This window comes from Hyposmocoma kahamanoa, unplaced genomic scaffold (genome assembly GCF_003589595.1).
Source record: "Hyposmocoma kahamanoa isolate Upper Pololo Valley unplaced genomic scaffold, ASM358959v1 232, whole genome shotgun sequence".
Lineage (NCBI taxonomy): Eukaryota > Metazoa > Arthropoda > Insecta > Lepidoptera > Cosmopterigidae > Hyposmocoma > Hyposmocoma kahamanoa.
In genome coordinates this window covers 2,481,336-2,501,098 of record NW_020653750.1, presented here as the reverse complement: position 1 = coordinate 2,501,098, position 19,763 = coordinate 2,481,336, and the positions used below count along the sequence as shown (strand labels likewise).

The 19,763-nt window shown below is 34.1% G+C and overlaps 2 pseudogenes; one reads left to right on the top strand and one right to left on the bottom strand.

The window, feature by feature from the left end:
- The first annotated feature begins 1,901 nt into the window (after positions 1 to 1,901).
- On the top strand, positions 1,902 to 3,263 carry LOC113228544 (annotated as a pseudogene).
- A 62-nt stretch (positions 3,264 to 3,325) lies between these two features.
- Positions 3,326 to 4,639, bottom strand: LOC113228542 (annotated as a pseudogene).
- Positions 4,640 to 19,763: the final 15,124 nt, after the last annotated feature.

The following is a 19,763-nucleotide window of genomic DNA, read 5'->3' as shown; positions in this document are numbered from 1 at the left end:
TCCTTTAGGCCTTGGGAGAGGCAAAAGTCTAAAATAGATATAATAATAATAAATAAATAAATAATAATGTCATCCAAAATGATAATTATCTACTCTAACACCCACTTCACTGTTTTTATTGAACAGTGTTGCAATTTTGAAGAATAATCCATGGCAACCATTACAAAAATATTATACATAAATGAACAATCAATTAAGTTCTACATAAAACCATGTAACCTTACACTATATTTAAATACTACTAACATTCAATATCTTTATAGTATTGCAATATATGAATATTTGTATGGCCTACATTTATTAATCTCGTGGGTTTGGGTGTAATTTGTGGTTGTCCATGTGTGTGTCCATGGCACCCGCGACACGAGGTTTCCCTAGTGCGGGGATATGTTAAGTGTGTGCGTTATTTTTTAAAATCTATTCATATACACATTCAATTAGTTAATCTGATTATTACTTAACTCTTCGATACTGTAATACGTGAGGCGCACTATAAGGTTCCGGAATGAATAAGAAAAAAATACTTCAAAATGGTCAAAAATGAATTTATTGTTTCTCAAAATGTTCTCCGTTGGCGTTAGTGCACTTTTTCATACGAATGAACCAATTTTGAAAACATTTATGCCACTCTTCCGTGATAATCTCTGAAACATATTTTTCATACTCTTCGACAGCCTCTTCAAGTGATGAAAATCGTTGACCGTGTACTGGTTCTTAATTTTTTGAAATTAATAAAAATCACGAGGTGCCAGGTCGGAATTGTACGCGGGATAGCTCATAAGGTCAACGTTGTTCACCTTCAAAAATTTATTTGTCTGTCTGGCCATGCGAGAACTGACATTATCGAGGTGCAAGATGATACGGCGTTTGAAGTTATTTTTACGGAGTTTGTCAATGACTTCCGGCAAACAAATAGTCGTGTACCAATCACTATTCACGGTACAACGATTATCCAAAGCAACAGTAACCACGTGTCCAATTTCATTTAAAAAAAGAAGCAATCATCCGCTTAGAGACTCGTAACTATAAATCCATGTTTCGTCACTTGTTACTATGTTCCACACCAAATTTGACGCCCCTTCGTTGAATCTGGTAAGCATGGCATTACACCAAGTGACGCGATCCGTTTTTTGAGCCTCAGATCCACCGAGAGCACAGCTTTTTCACACCCAAATGTTTGTGTAGTATTGATAGTATTTTAGTCATTCCTATGCCTAAAGATGATCGAATCTCATGTTATGTCACATGCCTGTCTGTTTTGATCATTCGGCGCACTGCATCGACGTTTTTGTTGTTCACAGCAGTGAACGGGCGACCAGCACGAAATTAGTCACTGAGATCCACACGACCGCATTTGAATTCTGCAAACCAGCTATAAATAGTCGTCTTGCATGGTGCTTCATCGCCAAAAGCAGTTTGAAGTCGAGCGAAGTTCCGTTGAACTGTCAAGTTCCACCTAAAGTCGTTACAAAATCATACTATGAAAATGTTCACGAGTTAAATCCATGGTGATGTAAACAATCAATTTCTAAAATGACGCCACAATGCAAAAAACAAGTGACAGTCAGATGAAACAAACTGTATTCTACTGCCAAAGAGTTCCATTTTCAAATGTTGTAATTACTTTTTAAATATTGTTTATGTATGTGTAATATATACAATGTGCTAAGGAGTTTCATCCAAATAATTTTCATTTTGAAGCAAAACTTTTAATAATGCCTCGGTTTTTTTTTTGTTCGGTGACAAAAATTAAGATTTGACATTACATAATGGAAGCTCTGGGATTTGACATTAGTTCTCACAACATCATTGCATGGTATAATTGTGGTCATAATTTTGTTATTATAGGTAAAATGTCCAAAAATATGTTACAAGTTCTGTGTAAATAATACATACCTACGTGGTATTTTAATTATGTCAACCGCAGGCACCAGTAAAACACTGAGTAATATATATGGTCGAGTCCGCGCGACTCCGAACCGCGAAAACTTGTGTTTCTGTACAGATTTCGACAAAACAATATTAATAAATGCTTTTAAAAGGCGTGGTTGGAAGCACGTTGCTGTAGAAAAAGACTGGAATATATATTGGGCGAATACTCACAACTGTAGAATATTATTTAATGATACATACTGCAAATTAAACGACAATCAATTGATCAATCATTTCCCGAATCACTACGAACTTGTCCGCAAAGATTTGTTGGCAAAAAATATTAAACGATATCGAAGAGAGCTTGAGAAGGAAAACAATCCACTGGCAGAAAAATCTGAAGTAAAACTTCCCAGTGGAGAAATTGAAATACGTTATACTTATTTGGATTTAATTCCTTTGACGTTTATTCTACCAACAGACTACAACTTTTTCGTCGAAGAGTACCGCAAGCATCCACAAACAACGTGGATTTTCAAACCATGTGGTAAATCCCAAGGCAACGGCATTTTTCTTATAAACAAGCTATCGAAACTAAAGAAATGGTCGAGTGAATCAAAAAATTATTTGCAGCATCATCTATCCAGCAAGAACACTTATGTTATATCGCGCTATATAGATAATCCGCTTTTGATCGGAGGGAAGAAATTCGATTTGAGAATTTTCGTTCTCGTTACATCTTTTCGGCCTCTAAAAGCTTATATGTTCCGAAACGGATTTTGCAGGTTTTGCACGATGAAATATGACACAAGCGTCGCGGAACTCGACAATATGTATGTTCACTTGACGAACGTGAGTGTTCAGAAACACGGAGGGGAATACAACAGCCGGCATGGGGGAAAACTATGCATACATAATTTGAAGCTCTATCTGGAGGGATCGAGGGGTCGCAAGGTAACGGAGAAGTTATTTGAGCAGATACAATGGCTGATAGTCCACTCGTTGAAAGCCGTTGCGCCTGTAATAACAAACGATCGCCATTGTTTCGAGTGCTACGGCTACGACATTATCATCGACGATAACTTAAAGCCCTGGCTTATTGAAGTGAATGCCTCCCCTTCGATGACACCTACTACAGTCAAAGACGGAATCCTAAAGAATAAACTCGTTGATGACGTTTTATCGGTGATACTTCCACCGAGTGGGATCCCGGATGCGCGCTGGAATAAAACACCTCGTAAGGAGGCATTGGGAAATTTTACAGTGCTCATTGATGAAGACTCCATGTTTAGAGGAGACGCAGAAACTACAAAGCGAGACAATAAGAGCGCTCGTAAGTGAATTAAGTGTCTGTCACGTATAATTTTGTTCATCAGTAAAATAAATACAACCAATTTATGTTTTCTATTTATTACTAATAATAATTAATGTAATAATTACAATCTTGATTTTCTCACGTTCTAAAATTGTTGGTTCGATAACCCTTATTCATTCGTGCAGTAGAGTCTTCTTTTTCGACCAGCTCTTCATCTATAAGAAGATCAAAATCCCCAAGAGCTTCTGTGGATGGAATTTTATTCCATCTTGCGTCAGGCATACCATCAGGTGGTACTACAACTGACACAATATTGTCTATTAGTTTGTGTTTCAATATCCGGTCGTTATGAGTTGTGGATTGAAGTGACGGTGAAGCATTAACTTCCACTAACCACGGTTTTAAATTAGTATCTATTATGATGTCATATCCATAACATTCAAAACTGTGTCGATCATTTGCCATTACTGGAGCTACAGCTTTTAGGGAATGAACTATGAGCCACTGCATTTCTGAAAATAGTTTATCGGTCACGTGCCGCCCGCGAGTCCCTTCCAAGTATAGTCGAAAATTCTGTATACTCATCTTCCCTCCATGTAGACTATTATAATCACCCCCATGTCTCTGCACGCTCACATTTGTCAAATGCACGTACATATTATCCAACTCTGTGACACTTGTATCGTATTTCACCGTACAGAACCTACAAAACCCGTGCTGAAATAAATACGCCTTTAGTGGTCTAAATGCCGTCACTAAAACGTACAAACGTAAATCGAACTTTTTACCACCAATCAAAAGGGGATTATCGATGTAACGCGATATTACGTAACTTTCTTTACTTCCGAGTTGTGGATGAAAGGGAGTTTTCGCTTCTCGCGACCACTTCTTCAGTTTCGAAAGTTTGTTTATAAGAAAAATTCCAGCTCCCTGTGATTTTCCACACGGCTTCATTATCCATGTGCTCTGAGGAGATTTTCTATACTCTTCCACAAACATATTATAATCTGCAGGGAGCACATAAGTGACGGGTATGAAGTCAAGGTGAAGATAGCGTGTGACAACCTGTCCGCTTGGTAAATGAATTTCAGTTTTCTCCGCCATAGGATTCATCTCACGTTCAAGTTCCTTTCGATATCTCTTGATGTTTTTTACGAGTAAATCTTTACGCGATAACTCGTAGTGATTGGGGAAGTGATTTATCAGTTGGTTATCGGTCATTCTGTAGCCGTTCTCGATGCTGAATATACTTCGACAATTTTGTGTGTACGACCAATAGAAATTCCACTCATCCTCAGGTCCTACCGGAATCCAACCACGACGTTCGAAGCTGTTTATGATCACAGATTTCTCCAAATCAGTGCAATAAGTCACTTTACCTTTTTCATTATTTCCTGGCAATTTTGACTGCATATTTTTTTTATTGTCTAGTGCCATGTTTAATTTGAAACTAATTTTTAATTGAATACAAAATATCAATTATCCTTCCGATTTAAACGGAATACTTGTAAAAAAAAATATTTGAAAATATTTAATAATAAATTTATATTGAGGAAGATCTACTGTCAAATTTAGCCACGGATATATTCTCTTTGAATTTTATGGCGTCCTATAAAAGAGTCGGGTCACATAATATACATTATAAATACTCCAATAAGTCTGAATAAGCATTTCTTTCTCGTTTCGCAAATCTCATAAAGTTTCTTATTTTACTTCGTTACGCATCTGCGAAGCTGAAAAGAAATATTTGAACAACTTGTGAAAACGTAATTTTATCAAATTCGTAAATAATAACGCCAGGAAATTTCGTCTCGGAGATCAGAAGAATATCAATGTGATTTACAAGTACTGTTTATTTCACAAATCCCTACAGAGAAATGCTCACTGGTGGGGATTTTTTCTCCCTCGAATTCCCACTATGTTTCTATGTACTTAAAAATATTCCAAGCTTTGTAAGCAAATTGCAAAAACAAATCTTGATTGATAGTCAAGCGATGAAAAGGGATTTTTTGCGGTAACTGGTGAGCAGTAACTTATCTACTACGTCGAAGAGAATAAAACCCATTTTGTCTTTAGTTTACCATCCAATTTTAGTGGAGGCGACTTCAATCCCCCGAGGAAATCTTGTTCAATATTTTCTTGTGTTTTGTTTGTTTGTTCTATTTCCTCTAAACTGTTTCGCGAATGTTTCTTATGTCAACTCAAGAGACAATACTTTGTAAATCAAAAAAATGTTTACTGGCATACGAAGAAAAAATGCTTTAATATACTTTTTTCGCTATGCAATATTATTTATTATTATTGTTATTATTTGTTTTTCAGACAAATCAACATTTGTGGTTTTTACGTTTCCTGTAGCCACTGTTTGCCGTGAAGTTATCCATCATCATTTTTGTGACTGTTGTGACATTGATTTCACAACAGTTACAATTAGCATTAAATTACAAAGATCTGATTGGCGCTGCCACTGCGCTCGTCACCCTTAGACAAAGTTGACAAGTCCCGCACTGTAATTTCACCAGCAACTTTAAGGCGCATTTATTAGACACGAATTTCACCGCGTTCATCCCGTGCGGCCGCCGCGCGGTCGCCGAGCGGAGTCCGCGTAGCCGCCGCGCAGCGACCGCGTGCGTGTAACTGTCATAGCAAAAAGGCTCTATTAATTTAGCTTTTACGTTTCAACTTAAATGTACGTCTCGGGCACGCGGACGAAACTTGTTTGAATTTGGTACTACGCGCGGTTGTATATTATTCAGAGGAAATTAAATGTTGTAGCCTAGCAAATAGAATTCAGATTCGCCATTAATGTACATGAAGGCGTGGTAACTGGGCGGTTCCCTGGCCTGCACGAAATCTTTCACAAGGCCCTCTACTGCTACTAAATATTATTCATGTTGTACATTTATATTCTTCTCGATTTAAGAACTACACAATTTTAGAGAAAACAGATAACCACGATCTTAAGTTTTAATTGACAGACCGTCTGTACAAAATGTCTTTGGAGTTTAATTAGTTGTTATACCAAATAAGATCAACTTCGTCATATAAAGATCTTGCAAGACTGTGCTCTACAAAAGACGCACAAAAAATGCTGACAGGTCCTATGACGAAGGCAAGGGTGTGCCATGAAATCTTATCTAAGTCACATGGACGATATTTCATACTAAAATCTCATTTATTTTAACCCGCCATGTATACTAAATGGAACTGACTGCACTCGTTTGAGACCATGAAAAGGTTCAAGACGTATTAACAACATTATTAATGTGTCCGTAGAAGTATTATTCTAAGGAGATATGCACATATAACAAGTCAATAACATGAAATAAATTATGTTTATTTATTTTCAGTAATACATAGTTTTTCTGATATGTTTGGAAACGAAAGAACTTTTGAAAAATTATTCTCACAGACATATATCTAGATAGACGCCGCAAGAGTACGTACTTCGCGTCATTGAAATTCACTTACTTGCCGCTACTACACTTTAGAACGCGCTCGACCGTTATCGTAAATAAACACCAGTCGAAAACGCGAAAAAATGCATACTTGTGCCATTATAAACTGCAAAAACACCACAACTGTGGGTAAACGGGTAAACTGGGACGTTTCCTTCCACGGGCAAATGATTTTGTAATCAGAAGATGCATAATTTATTTAAAAAAAAATATATTTTGGTTTTGGGTTTTGTATGAGTTTCGAGAAAACAAATACCGCGTGTATGCCTCATGTTTGTAATAAATTGCGGCTTTTACTTGGTGCGATATATTTGTGATCCTTTGTTAATACGCCTTGAATATCGAACGAATGCACTTTTGTATCATGCATTCAGTTTCGTGGTACATTTTATTGACCAAATTTAACATTTAGTGATGTATATGTTAGGCTACACTGTTCTCGATTCTGATCGATTTTGAAAACAAAGGCACGAAAATTATTATTATTATTAATAATATAAAAATATTCTATAACTCTTTTGTTATGTCGTTTAGTAACGTTTCGTGTTTTTTTCACTTTTGTGGTATCTATTATCAGCAGTATCTGTAATTTCGATAAGTTTTGCAGCACGTTGCCTCGAATGTCCGAATATAGTGAGCAAATAATTAAATACATCGCCGGATATGTAATACGAGTAATACTAAAAAATATATAGAAAGCAAATAATTAACAGTGCGCTGTCTTTAAAAAACCTGGAGTTGGTCATACGTATGAATTCGTTGCTTTCGAGGACGAAGGTGGTCTAGTTTATCCCACCTAAGATGCTATCCAAATATGTAGAGTGGCAGAGTTAGAAAGCCGAAAAATAATAAACAAATCACAAAAATTTCACACGAGGCCGTCGTTAAGTAAGCCTCTTCTGATTAATAAGATTTTACTATAGTTTGTCAGCAGTAACAGTTTCATTTGTCTTGCCATTCAAAAATTTGATCAATTACCAACAGAAAATGATCTAGTAAAATTAATTAAGGTAGTCGCAAGTCCATATATCAACGTGCGTTTTCATTATTTAAATTAATCGATAATATCTGCTATTACAAAAGGATGTTACATAATAAGCTCATTTTACTGGAAGGACAATAAATTTAATATTTGAAGTCGATTATAAACTAGTCTTAATTTTTTTAAGTAATCAATTTTTTTTAAAAACAAAGTAAAATAAAGGACTAAACTATCTTATTCTAGTATTTTTCTACTATATTAATATTACGACTAGGTACTTGTAATCAACAAATACTTGAACAAACATTATTCTATTTAGAAGCGATTAATTGAATGAACGCGTAAACACGCGTATTCCGTTCAATCAATCGATTTGGTGTCTCTGGTTTGGTGTGGTCACAGGTTCGAGTTACGTCAGGTCGAAGGCATTTTTCTTTGTGTTAATAATTAAAAACTTTCGTTTTCGTACATATATGGAATAAAAAAAAATTTCATGAACAATTAAGGCTATTTGCCCAACGGTGACGTATTCAACATTCAATTTTTGTTCTACGATATTAGTTTAATAAATGATAATATAAAATAATTATAGTAAATACTTTAGTATCATTTAAAGTAATATTGTAGAAAAAAATTTAATGTGGTTTACACCATCACTGACAGCCTTAATTAGTACCACTAGTTACACGTTTCTTATCATAGCATGACTTTTTGTTCGTTCCATATTTCACAGCCAACAACGGGGCATTGGCTGACAAGCGGCAGTTGACAGTTTTAAGGACAGACATATCCGTTTACCCTCTTTTGTTGTTAACCTTCATCTCGACTTCGTGCAGCGTTAACATTGTCACGGATTTTTTCCCTACCACGCTCACTATATCTGTATGTGAAATTGAATATATTTATTTTGTTATTATTATTATTATTACAATTGATTATTACTATTAATTAATAATAAAAAAAATATATTCTTATAATAAAATTAATTTATAAAACAGCGTAAATTGGTATGAATTTTTGAAAAATTTAAAAATAAGGTATTTTATTAATAAGTTTTGTAATAATAGTTAAAAATAGGGTGGTTTATTTTAATATTAGACATAACTGGTTGATGACTTTACTATCTCAGTCGGTCGTGACCATGGGAACTATAATAGGGCCCGAAACATTAGTTTGTTTGAAAAACAAATAAGCGCGATTCAGATCCGAAAAAATTGCTTCATTTACTAATTCTTAAATTGTTTATCCTTTATCAAGTTTATATTTATTTTTGTAATCATTATCTCAAATATTTAATACGCATCATTAATATTGAGAATGACGTATTATTTAAATTCAATTCAGTGTTACGAATATCTGTATTTTTACCAAGTATCCGCAATAGGTACTGTAATGTTACCTGCATATTGAATGCAATCATAGTACATCTCGTTTGTACATATTTTTTAGATCATGAACATATTAAATGAATAAAAGAGGTCCCAGGACACAACCTTCGCGTACACCATCTCCATTTCCTTTACATTTTGATCTGTATTAATAATAGATACCGTGCCTATATTTATAAATAATCCTCTAAGGACTATTTTTTCCTTTCAGATACGATTTCATCAATCCCGAAAATTTACCTCTGATTTCATAATTTTCCAGTTTATTTAACAATAAATATTATGATTTCCAAAATCAAATGCTTTGTGTTGAAGATTATAACCTACTGTATTCGTTTGGTTTACACATTTCGATAATTATTGAAAAATATTCATGCCCATTACAATTGTAATATTAGCTTTCTTAGGTTTCCTTTCTCGTCGTTAATGGAATATTACACCTGTAAAAAGTCAATGAGTCCAAATATTTAGGACACATTGTAAAAGCATCCTAAAGACGATAGTGTTTTATAGAAAAAGAGCGTAGGGTGCTGGCGGCACGCGGCAGTATACTGGTTCACATGTTTATTGAAAACGTAAAGGTTTTACTTTTAAAGAAATAATACCAGTCGTTTTACTGAAATAATCAGTAAAAGTCGTCCAACAGGGGTGCGTGCTCTGCACATCCAATATTGTAACAAGTTCAGGGCTTTGATGTCGGTCTTCTATAGCACAACTCAACTTAATGTTTTTATAAAACGACACCAACAAAGTCCTAAAGATGATTGCTCTCAAATGTGAAGGCCTAACTCAAAAATATGGGAAAAAGTCATGTGTGGTCTATATACCTGGTTTATTAATGATTTCGTAATGGTTATATTGTGCCATCCATTTTCCTCATAATAAAGGTAATTATTTAATAACATAATTTGTAGACAAAATATTACTAATAAAATTGTGGATGATGTCCGAAATAAATATTATTTGATATTTTTATTTTATAATATAAAAAATGTCTTAAGAATAGTTAACGATGACTCGAAAATAGGCAAATTTTAGCCATTTACAAAATATTTTAGTTATGAGACGAAACCGCTAGATGGCGTTAGTTGGAACCTGAAGCGTGTTATCGTAAATCGAAGATGGCCGCCACACAAAAGATTTTCTGTATCCACAATATAAACAAGTGGTTTCTTGGGACGAGTGTTTGTACTATCAACAGCACTATCCGACCCCACTCCACCTCACCAAACCTAACCCAATACGGCCAAACAAATTATTGTTAGGAACACATTTACTGGACATACCCGATATGCTAGATCCTACAAAATTGTACTCAAATGAGATACTGATGACATCTATTTACCTACCTGAGGCATCAAACGCATTTTCTATGAATATTGTTCCAATTGTTTCAATTAATTTAATCGAATCATTTGTTTATTTGATTTCTAATTGGTACCTACTAAAATTGCCTCACTAAATTGTCTGGTCAGATTAAAAACCTGTTTGTTTCGGATTGTAATATACTTTACAATTTTTTTTTTTGTTACAAAACAATATTGCAATGGCGTTGCCAAATCAAGTTGCAAAATCTATTTACAAACACATTTAAATCTATTTAAATGCTAAAATTAGCATTCAATCTTATCATTCTACTAATTTTCAAGTACCAAATAAAATAACAAGTGCAATTGAAATAACAATCCAAAATCTTTTCTTGTACCTTTCACTCACTTTCCGTTCATGTTATTATTCCATTTCAATTTTGACAATATATTTGGATCCGTACTGTGTTCAATAGTATTCTATAAAATCGGATATTTCCTTTCAGTATTTATTGCTGTAAATTACTTAATAACATTTGTGATATGTGCTCAGTAGTGGTAGAATTGTAAATAAGAAATAAAATCCCTGGAATAATATGTCTGTATAAATAATATCTCAAGTGATGTGATTAGTTAAAGTCGACGTTAAAACATTTATGTTGTATATCATTCTATTTTTCAAAACGAAATTTGAAAACTCTACTTCTGGTAGTTTTTCCGTCGCATCTTTTACATCCTATATATATTTTTTTTTTATAAAAAACAAGTGGGCTTTTGAATTCAGTTTCACCTGATGGAAAGTGACGATGAGGTCGACAATGTACACAATATTATAATTACATATACATATATTATACTTAGAAACATAAATTATTTCATATTTTCGAGTATTACGTTATTATTCGTAGTGACAGGTTTAGTAGACGCTCGAATGTTATTACACAATTGAAATGTACATTTATACAATATGCAAATCAATATTTACGTATTTCATAAATGTAATATACTTATTGATTATGACCACCCAGCAGACACGTACCTACATGTACGTTATGTAATTAATAACATAAACTGCAAAACACATACGAAAGCTAATATCCAAAAAAACGTTACATAAATATTATTTATTCTTTTAACTATTTCTCTAAAATATATCGACAAAAGTTGATATGAAATAATATATATAAACAAAAGTTGTTGACACATCACTTCACATACAGTGTATTATAGTTAGATTGGTATATCTAACTCCAACTTAGGAGTCTACTCCCATTCTTCGTCCGACAACCGTCCGAAACTACTGCTGTCAAATAAGTAATACTCGACCAAGTTAAAAATGTCAAGTATGAAGCCTTATTCGCATCATTTGTCTTAACTTGGTCGAGTATTACTTGTTTGGCAGTAATTGTTTCGGGCGGATGTTGGACGGAGAATGGGAGTAGACACAGCACACATATATGGAGTCCACTTCCTTTATTTTTTTCCATCCTCTAAGGAGTAGACCCCCAGTTTCAATGAGAGAATGAACGAATGAATGATATTTATTTGCTTAAATCTTATTTAAATAGTTTTTAACGGTAATGCTCTTCCATATGATTTCTGTAGTATTCAATTTTTGTGAGATTCGAAAGCAATGACGGGGCGTGCTCAGCAAGCGATCATACTGGTATGCTAAGAAGCGCTGACTGCGCAGTCAATTAACTCTTGGCCGACCTTTATGCTATTTTTCCAAGCTGCACAGCGATGATAATGTAAGTTACACATAAATTTAACAACGTGATAGGTAGCTGCATGTCCACTGGCACAACTCGCCAACATTTGTGATGTACTCGTCGCGCTTTCATATAACGAAGGAAATCGATTATTTCTTTATTCTTTTCGTCATCTGAAAATAGTATACAAATGCCAAGTTAACAAATGTACTCTTTCAAAAAACTAATTTGCGCGAAGAAAATATAAACAACACAAAAAGAACTCTAAAGTACCAAGTACTTTCGTTTATTTTACCGCCTTTTTTAAAATATTGTGATGCAAGTATATTCGTGCACCATTTTTTTTTATAAATTTTCACCCATTTATTTGGGAAAGCGAAGATTCTACGATACAGACTCGACATATTATTGTGCACCGTAATTTTACATAAAATAAGGAATACAATATGTATTAAGAGCGTAAATCTTATTTACTTAATTAGCTACGAGAGAATTTTGAGAGACGTTCGGTTTAATGACTCGAGGTTTGTAATTCATAACCGCCCGTGCTACATATAATGTGTTTCATCACATTTGCGAGGAAATAGATAGAAAGATAATTTATTTCTTGTATGAATCAATATCTATTATCTCAATTAAACTAAAATATCAATATCTAATATTTACGGATTTTGCAAATGGCAATTTTTTTTATCAGCCAGCTATTCTTCCATAGAAACTTGAACCAAAATGTTGCCACGATGTGTTAGGTATAATATAAATCATTTCAAATTCTAAAAATACTGCAGAAATTAAATTCATAAAATAAATTTAATAAAATTTAATTAAATTGCAAACGTTTAGTTTTTTTCTATACTTGAAGCCTATGCGAAATACATTCAGGTTTTTTGAGCATAAAAACTTTTTGCTTAATTTTTAAAATAAATGCAGTATAAATAAAGTTATTCTATTACCGCCTTAGGACGGTAATGTAATGAAAAAGCCCGAGCATAATTTAGGACATTACGGTCGACTCTGCTTGCATGTTATGACACTGTTGACGACAAATGTGATGAAAATGAATTTTCGTACTTATTTTGCCGACCTAGGCCAGAAAAGAGTCCAAGTGCGCTCCATAAATGACAATATTTCTGGGTTCTTTTTTTGAAAGTAATGCAAATATTTCGGAACGTGTTTAAGAACATGTTCGGAAAGTGTTGTACATTTGTTTTTTAAACATATAAACGTTTCGGGTTCTCTATACATTTCATGGTCGCGACGTCTTAATACCTACTCGTAAAATACCCCAAACGTTAATTTGTTTGAAACAAATACGTGCGATTTTAGATCCTAAAAATAGTTTCATTTCCAATATGTAGCAATAACGAAAACATATGAACTCCAAAAATCGACTTTTAAATGAACTTTATACATTAAGAAAACATGGCATCAAAATACCTCTTTCCTCTAACATTTTTTGATGTAAAATTAATTTTATGTCGTCCATCTTACTGTTGACCATTTCGGCAAATATTGAAGGAATCACTACTCGAATAAATATGTGAAAAGCGAATACGTATGCAGTTATAGCTGTAATCATCCGTTGCTGAAAAAAATATATGAGGAAATATTAGTAACTTCAAGGACACTTAAGTTCAAATCATAACCGTATATGGTAGTTAGCTATGTCAGAAATAATTTGTAATATTAAACACATCAGAATCAACACACGTAGTATGGTTGCTGCAATAGCTGCAAACATTTAGAATCATCTGTCAAATTATCAAATTTTATTACAATAGGGCGTGCAATTCGTACCCTTTGGTATAATAAACCCACATGTGATCATTAAGTCAAAAATGCTTTTATCACAAATGAACATCATAAAAATAATACAAACTTACATGCAATAAATTAATTATGTATTAAAATACACAAAACAATGAAATTTTATAACGCTTCTATTTAAGCATTATAAAAGTCTACCAAGTGAGAGATGCGTATCCACGGAAGAAAAAAGCAATGGACTTAATTACTATCTCAATTACTACCAGAACTGATGTCACCAAAACTCACATATTCTTAATTTGAAACACTACAATATCTTAATATTGATTGGTCGTAGTTTCAAATTTAAAAAGAAATAACGAATTTTGGATTATTAATTTAAACTTTACCCTGTTGGCATATCGTTGAAAGTTCAATACCAATAGATATAGAAAAAAGGGGGAGATACGTAATGACGCTACGAGTATGTAAGATCGGGTACTGATGTCGCCACTTTTTAGTTTGTGTGCAATTCAAACTTTACGCTCTACTACCTACTACCATAACTTCAAGATTTCGTAGGGCTTAAAACGTGAAAACGGCGTAACACAATTTTAAATTTTAACAAAATTAAACTTACAATCACTTGAGTAAGAGTTATATTACAATATTTCAGTATTTTTTTCATCCTGGTTCAGCCAGTCACCATTAGGTGGCGTTTTAGTAAAAATGCTACTAGTATATAATAACTAACTATTACACATTAGATGGCACTGAAACTCATTTTTTGTTATACCAAGAACTCACGGAGCGGTTTTCACCCGTGCGTGTCGCGGGACCGCGGCATCTGTAGAATGTGATAGTTATATTTTACGCGTTTTACGGCTGTGGTGGTGACGGTTGCTCGCGGTTAGCGCGGCGGGTACTAGTAGAACCGCACAGGACGCGATCACCTGCGCGCTTGGCGGCCGTTATCGCCCGCGCATTTGGCGGTCTTCTCTCTCTCTAACCTCTATTAACCGCGCGACTTGCGTTTATCTCCCACTAAGTTCGCGGTACGTTCCGCAATCGCAGCGGCTTCGTGCCCGCATAAACTTGCAGGGTCGCGAGTATTGAATATTGAGTATTGAAATAAAACCGCTGTCCCACTGCACCGGCGGGCGCGTATGGAAACCGCTCCGTGAATTGTTAACCTTATTAACCTTAAACTGACGCTACTCATCGACGGATCTGGTCCTACCTAATCGATAGTTAGAAACCATGTGGCTGTTTTTAATATTAAAAAAATATTCCATTTTTCATACTATACCTACAATGGTACTGGTGTATTATTAAATTAATATAAATTATTATTATTTTCTTAATGGCGGCAAGTAGGCTTGGGCCAGTGTCAGTTTTATAAGAATAATACAAAAAAAATGGCGATCATCGCCAGTCAGTTGTCAGTTGACAGCGTGTCAGTTTTCTATTATACGTTACCACGGGTTGGTCAAGCTGTCACTGTCAAGAGTAAACTCGAACCATCAACGAATTTAATAAATTAAATTATGTTGTTTTTAATGAAGGATTTATGCAATTTTCTATAATTGTTTCTAATTTAGTTTGCATGCACATGTAAAATAAAGCCGATTTTTTTTATTATTACTTTTTAAATACATCTGCTATTGAAATTTAAACAAAGTCAGAAATAGTAATAAGAAAACCAATATTTCGATTTTTCTGCAGCTTCAATCCAACCTTCTCTTATTTTGAACTCATTGGAAAAACTTAAAAACTAAAAATACTCTACGTTTAATCTAAACGTAGTGCTTAAATTCTCTTTCGTTTAATCTACGAGTATAATGGAATTTAAATATGTAAATTATCTAAAACAATAATACACATACATTTTTCTTCAAGCAACAGCAACATACAAATTGATATGAAACTGAAACGGTTGTCCGAAATATGAGTTGTGTTAAAGTTACTCGAAATAAAATGTTTAGTAATAATAATAATAATAATAAAATAAAAGAAAACAAATTAACGTGAATGCTTTACGCTTCGATATTTTAGGGACTTTAATTACAAAAATCATAGTAACAAATTCAAACGTTTCAGTAAAAATTTATTATTATTAGATAAACATCAGTCATTGTAAATGAACATCTATATTTGAGTCTAGAAATTTCTATGGAGACAAAAAGAAAACATTGAATAATAATAGAAATAGTAACTAAAAATGCAAATAGTCGGTGAAATGCGTTGACTTACAAATAAATGGACGACGGGTCTAATACAAAAACCACGAAAAAAATGTCCCAAGTCTACCTATTCGAAATTTAAATTGTAATGTCATCGCAGTATCGCGCTGTCAGTAGAACAAATGAAGACTAAAGCGGAGTGTCGCGCTCTGTATACGATTTTAGCGCCTTACAAGTGCGGACACTTTTTAGCGCGGGCCCGACGTCCATATAATTGTAAGTCAATGGTGAAATGTTATCTCACTGGTTTTAAAATTTTTGTCTTCACTCAAATTTTTACAAGGTGTATCGACACACAAACTTGGCATTTTCACGTTTTACGAGAGATCTTGTATGTACAACGATCGCCATGTCACTGTGGCGATGTTTGTAGGCGTGTCACTTTGATATGATCATTTTGATCATATCGAGGCGACACGAACCACGCCCCCATACCAAATCTCCCTTTTTTTTCTATATCTATGCTCAATACCATCAATACCTATTATTGCAAGTTACGACAAGCTGCCATCTAGCGGTTAATTACTGAACGACGTCGAAATGGAGTTATTAGTTTAGTTCTCCAAAAAATACCGACCATATTGCAGAGGTATAAACTTAGCATTCGTTTCTTGTTACAAAAAAATATTTCGTTAAACAGAAAATTGAACATTTGTTAAAATAAGTCTTTCCGATGATATGAAAGATCACCACGCGTAATACTTTTGGTGCGGCTATCCAAAACAGCACAATATGGCATTTTTTTGGATTTTAGAGAATTTGCTCGAAAGAATGACACAACCATGTCTATAACACAGCGTGAAACTTCCTCGCGTACTTTAGGAAAACGTCGGTCCGAAATGCGCTACGCTGCAGTTGCAGATAAAATAAACCGGTTTTAACATTATCATAACTGCTGTACTCTTCATAGATACACAAAAAAAAAACTGGTTTTTACGTTGAGCGACGTTTCATCAATATCAACATAAATAACATGTCAAGAACTGGACGTATAGTTATTAAAAAAGAAGATTTTCTCCTGGTTCTACAGGAGTACTAACTAGCACTGGCTGTTGGGTACAGTTTACTATTAGTTTAGGTTATTTTCGTAACGAAAACCCACACAGCAGTCATAGTATAATAAGACAAGTAATGCAACTTCATGCAAATCGTGTCCGTACATACGTACAGACGCAAACATTCACATATTCTGGCTGTCACTGTTCGTACTAGGTGCACACACGAATTAAATTTTTTTGTGTGACTAGGAAGATAGAAGAAAAAAAATGTATGTACGGACAATGCCAATGTCAATTGCCAATTTGTTAATATTAACATACCCGCGTTGCATAGCGCGAGTAATTCATTATTGAAATGAACCTTTCGCCCGATGTTTAATACGTCTGTTTTATATTGATGTCATTCAAATACTAAACGTATTTACTGTTGTGTTTATGGTTATTTGCATAACTAGTGCTTCAAATTCAGAGTTGTTCAGTATTTCATTTCTATTTATCAATACTACTATATTAATATACTATTGTTAGTATTTATTTAGTTTATTTTATTTAGTATTGTTATAATATAATATTGATATACTAAAATATCAATACGTAAGAACTGCATTTACTAAAGGCTACATCAATCTAGCACGGAAATATTGTAATGAATACCTTTTATTTTTCAAATTATTTTTGTAACCTGCAGGTACTGCTAAAGTAGTAATGTGACAACCCTACGCTCCGACCAAAGCGTAGACATTGAAGCGCTGATGAAGCTGGAGTTGCACTACTCGGCTTATTATACAATAGCGCTTTACACAGACGCTACATCGCGCTTGATACAGCAATCGTGCGCGATTGAGCGCGCGTGTAAAGATGTTGGAAGGAAAAGGGAAAGACAAAGAAAGACAGTCGCGCGCGTAATCGTGCACTCCAAGGCGCGACAGTTTCACGCGGGCCATCCAGCGCTATTAGCCTTTACGCGGACACTCTTTCCATTGCAACAAAAACGAAGACGACAATCGTACGCGAAAAAACGTTAGCTTAAAAAAATCAAATAGGTAATCGCGCACGATTGCGCGTACAGGGTTTCCCGCGCGCAAACCTGTACGTAAGTGATTATGTAAAGGGGACTAATGCAACAGCGCTTAAGAATACGATAAAACTCACCCCATTTATAACATAATATATGCCCCACCAAGTCAATCCCGCCAGTTTCGGAACCTCGGATAACAGTTCATGCATTAACTGAAAGTAAGTGAAAAATTAAGACCTCGATTTCGTCACATTGGCGGTATGAGAATGCTTGTTAACGTAGCTAACTTTTATGTAAGTCTAGCTACGTTAGCTAAGCCATTCATCTTTGACAAGATGCGGGTGAAAAATCACATTAACATCCATCGCCGGCTTTTCGGGAAAATACAGAATCGTGACTGGTTAAGAGTGCTTATTGAAAACACTCAACTCTCACGTGTCGTGAGTTTTATTGCTACGTTTATATTTATGCAATTCCATATACTTACAATTCTATCGCATAATGGCATAATCTTGTCATAACACTCTGTAATAGCTGTGTACTGCTCTACAATCTTATTTATGCCAACGGTGGCTTCATGAATAGATTCGCATAGATTTTTAAGACAAAGATATATGTAGTAATGGATTACAATCAGCATGAAAGGAACAAGATCGGTACAGAAATACCAAATTCCATAAATTTCGTAAGGCATTGGTAATAATGAAGCGAGTTCTTGGATTTCTAACTTTGTAATGTAAATAATTAGCACATATTTAATCAACTGAATTCCAAATACGTATGTTATCATAATTAGTCCACAAAATGTATTTAATATCACAGATTTGTGTAACTTTCCGAAGTCTATAACGCTGACATCGATCAGAAAATCGTAGAGCTTATATTTTGTACAATTAAGAATAAAAAAGTCGATTATGTATTGCAATAAATACATGAGCTGCCATTGGACGTAGGTAGACTTAGTGATGTTACAGAACGGTGAGCTCAATATTGCAATTGCAAAAACATTGATTAGAAACGTAATAAATTGAGCTGTCTTCCGGAATTTATTATCAAAGTATTTTATAAAACCGAAATCGAACCCCCAGACAAAATTCAAAGTTAAAAACAATGCAACCAAACATTTTGGAATCAGATTTTTAGATTCATTGTCATTTGTGTTGTTGTATTTTTTCTTCGTTATATTAATTAATCCAACTGGTTTATACATTTTTATTCCTTTTTTTATAAAACTTTTTTATAAAAAGGTTATTATTAAACAACTAGATCAAGCGCGTGTGCGCACGACCTTAACGTGAAAAATTTGTAAAGAGTCGCCTTATTTAATAATGCCCTAGTGGGTGTTAATATGATTACTATCTGCCATCTCCGTAATGTAAAACGTTTTATGTTTATGATGTACCATACAATCAAACTAATAGTACTATTCGAAACAGAAAATTTATTTCCACCTGAACAAAAAATCTTATTTGCCAGCGTGCACAAAAATGTTAACAAAAAGCTTCCGTAGAAAATGATACATGCAAAATGTCCAAAATCTTTATTATTTAAATACAAGTCACAGATTTATTTTGCAAGAACGTTTTTATGTCGTAACAAATGTGTGAACTATAATAATTGCATTATGCGGACGATATGTATAAGTGGAGATTGTATTTAATAATTAACAATTGAACCAATAGAGTTGATCGTCAAGAGGTCGTCATTCCATGTAGCAAATTATG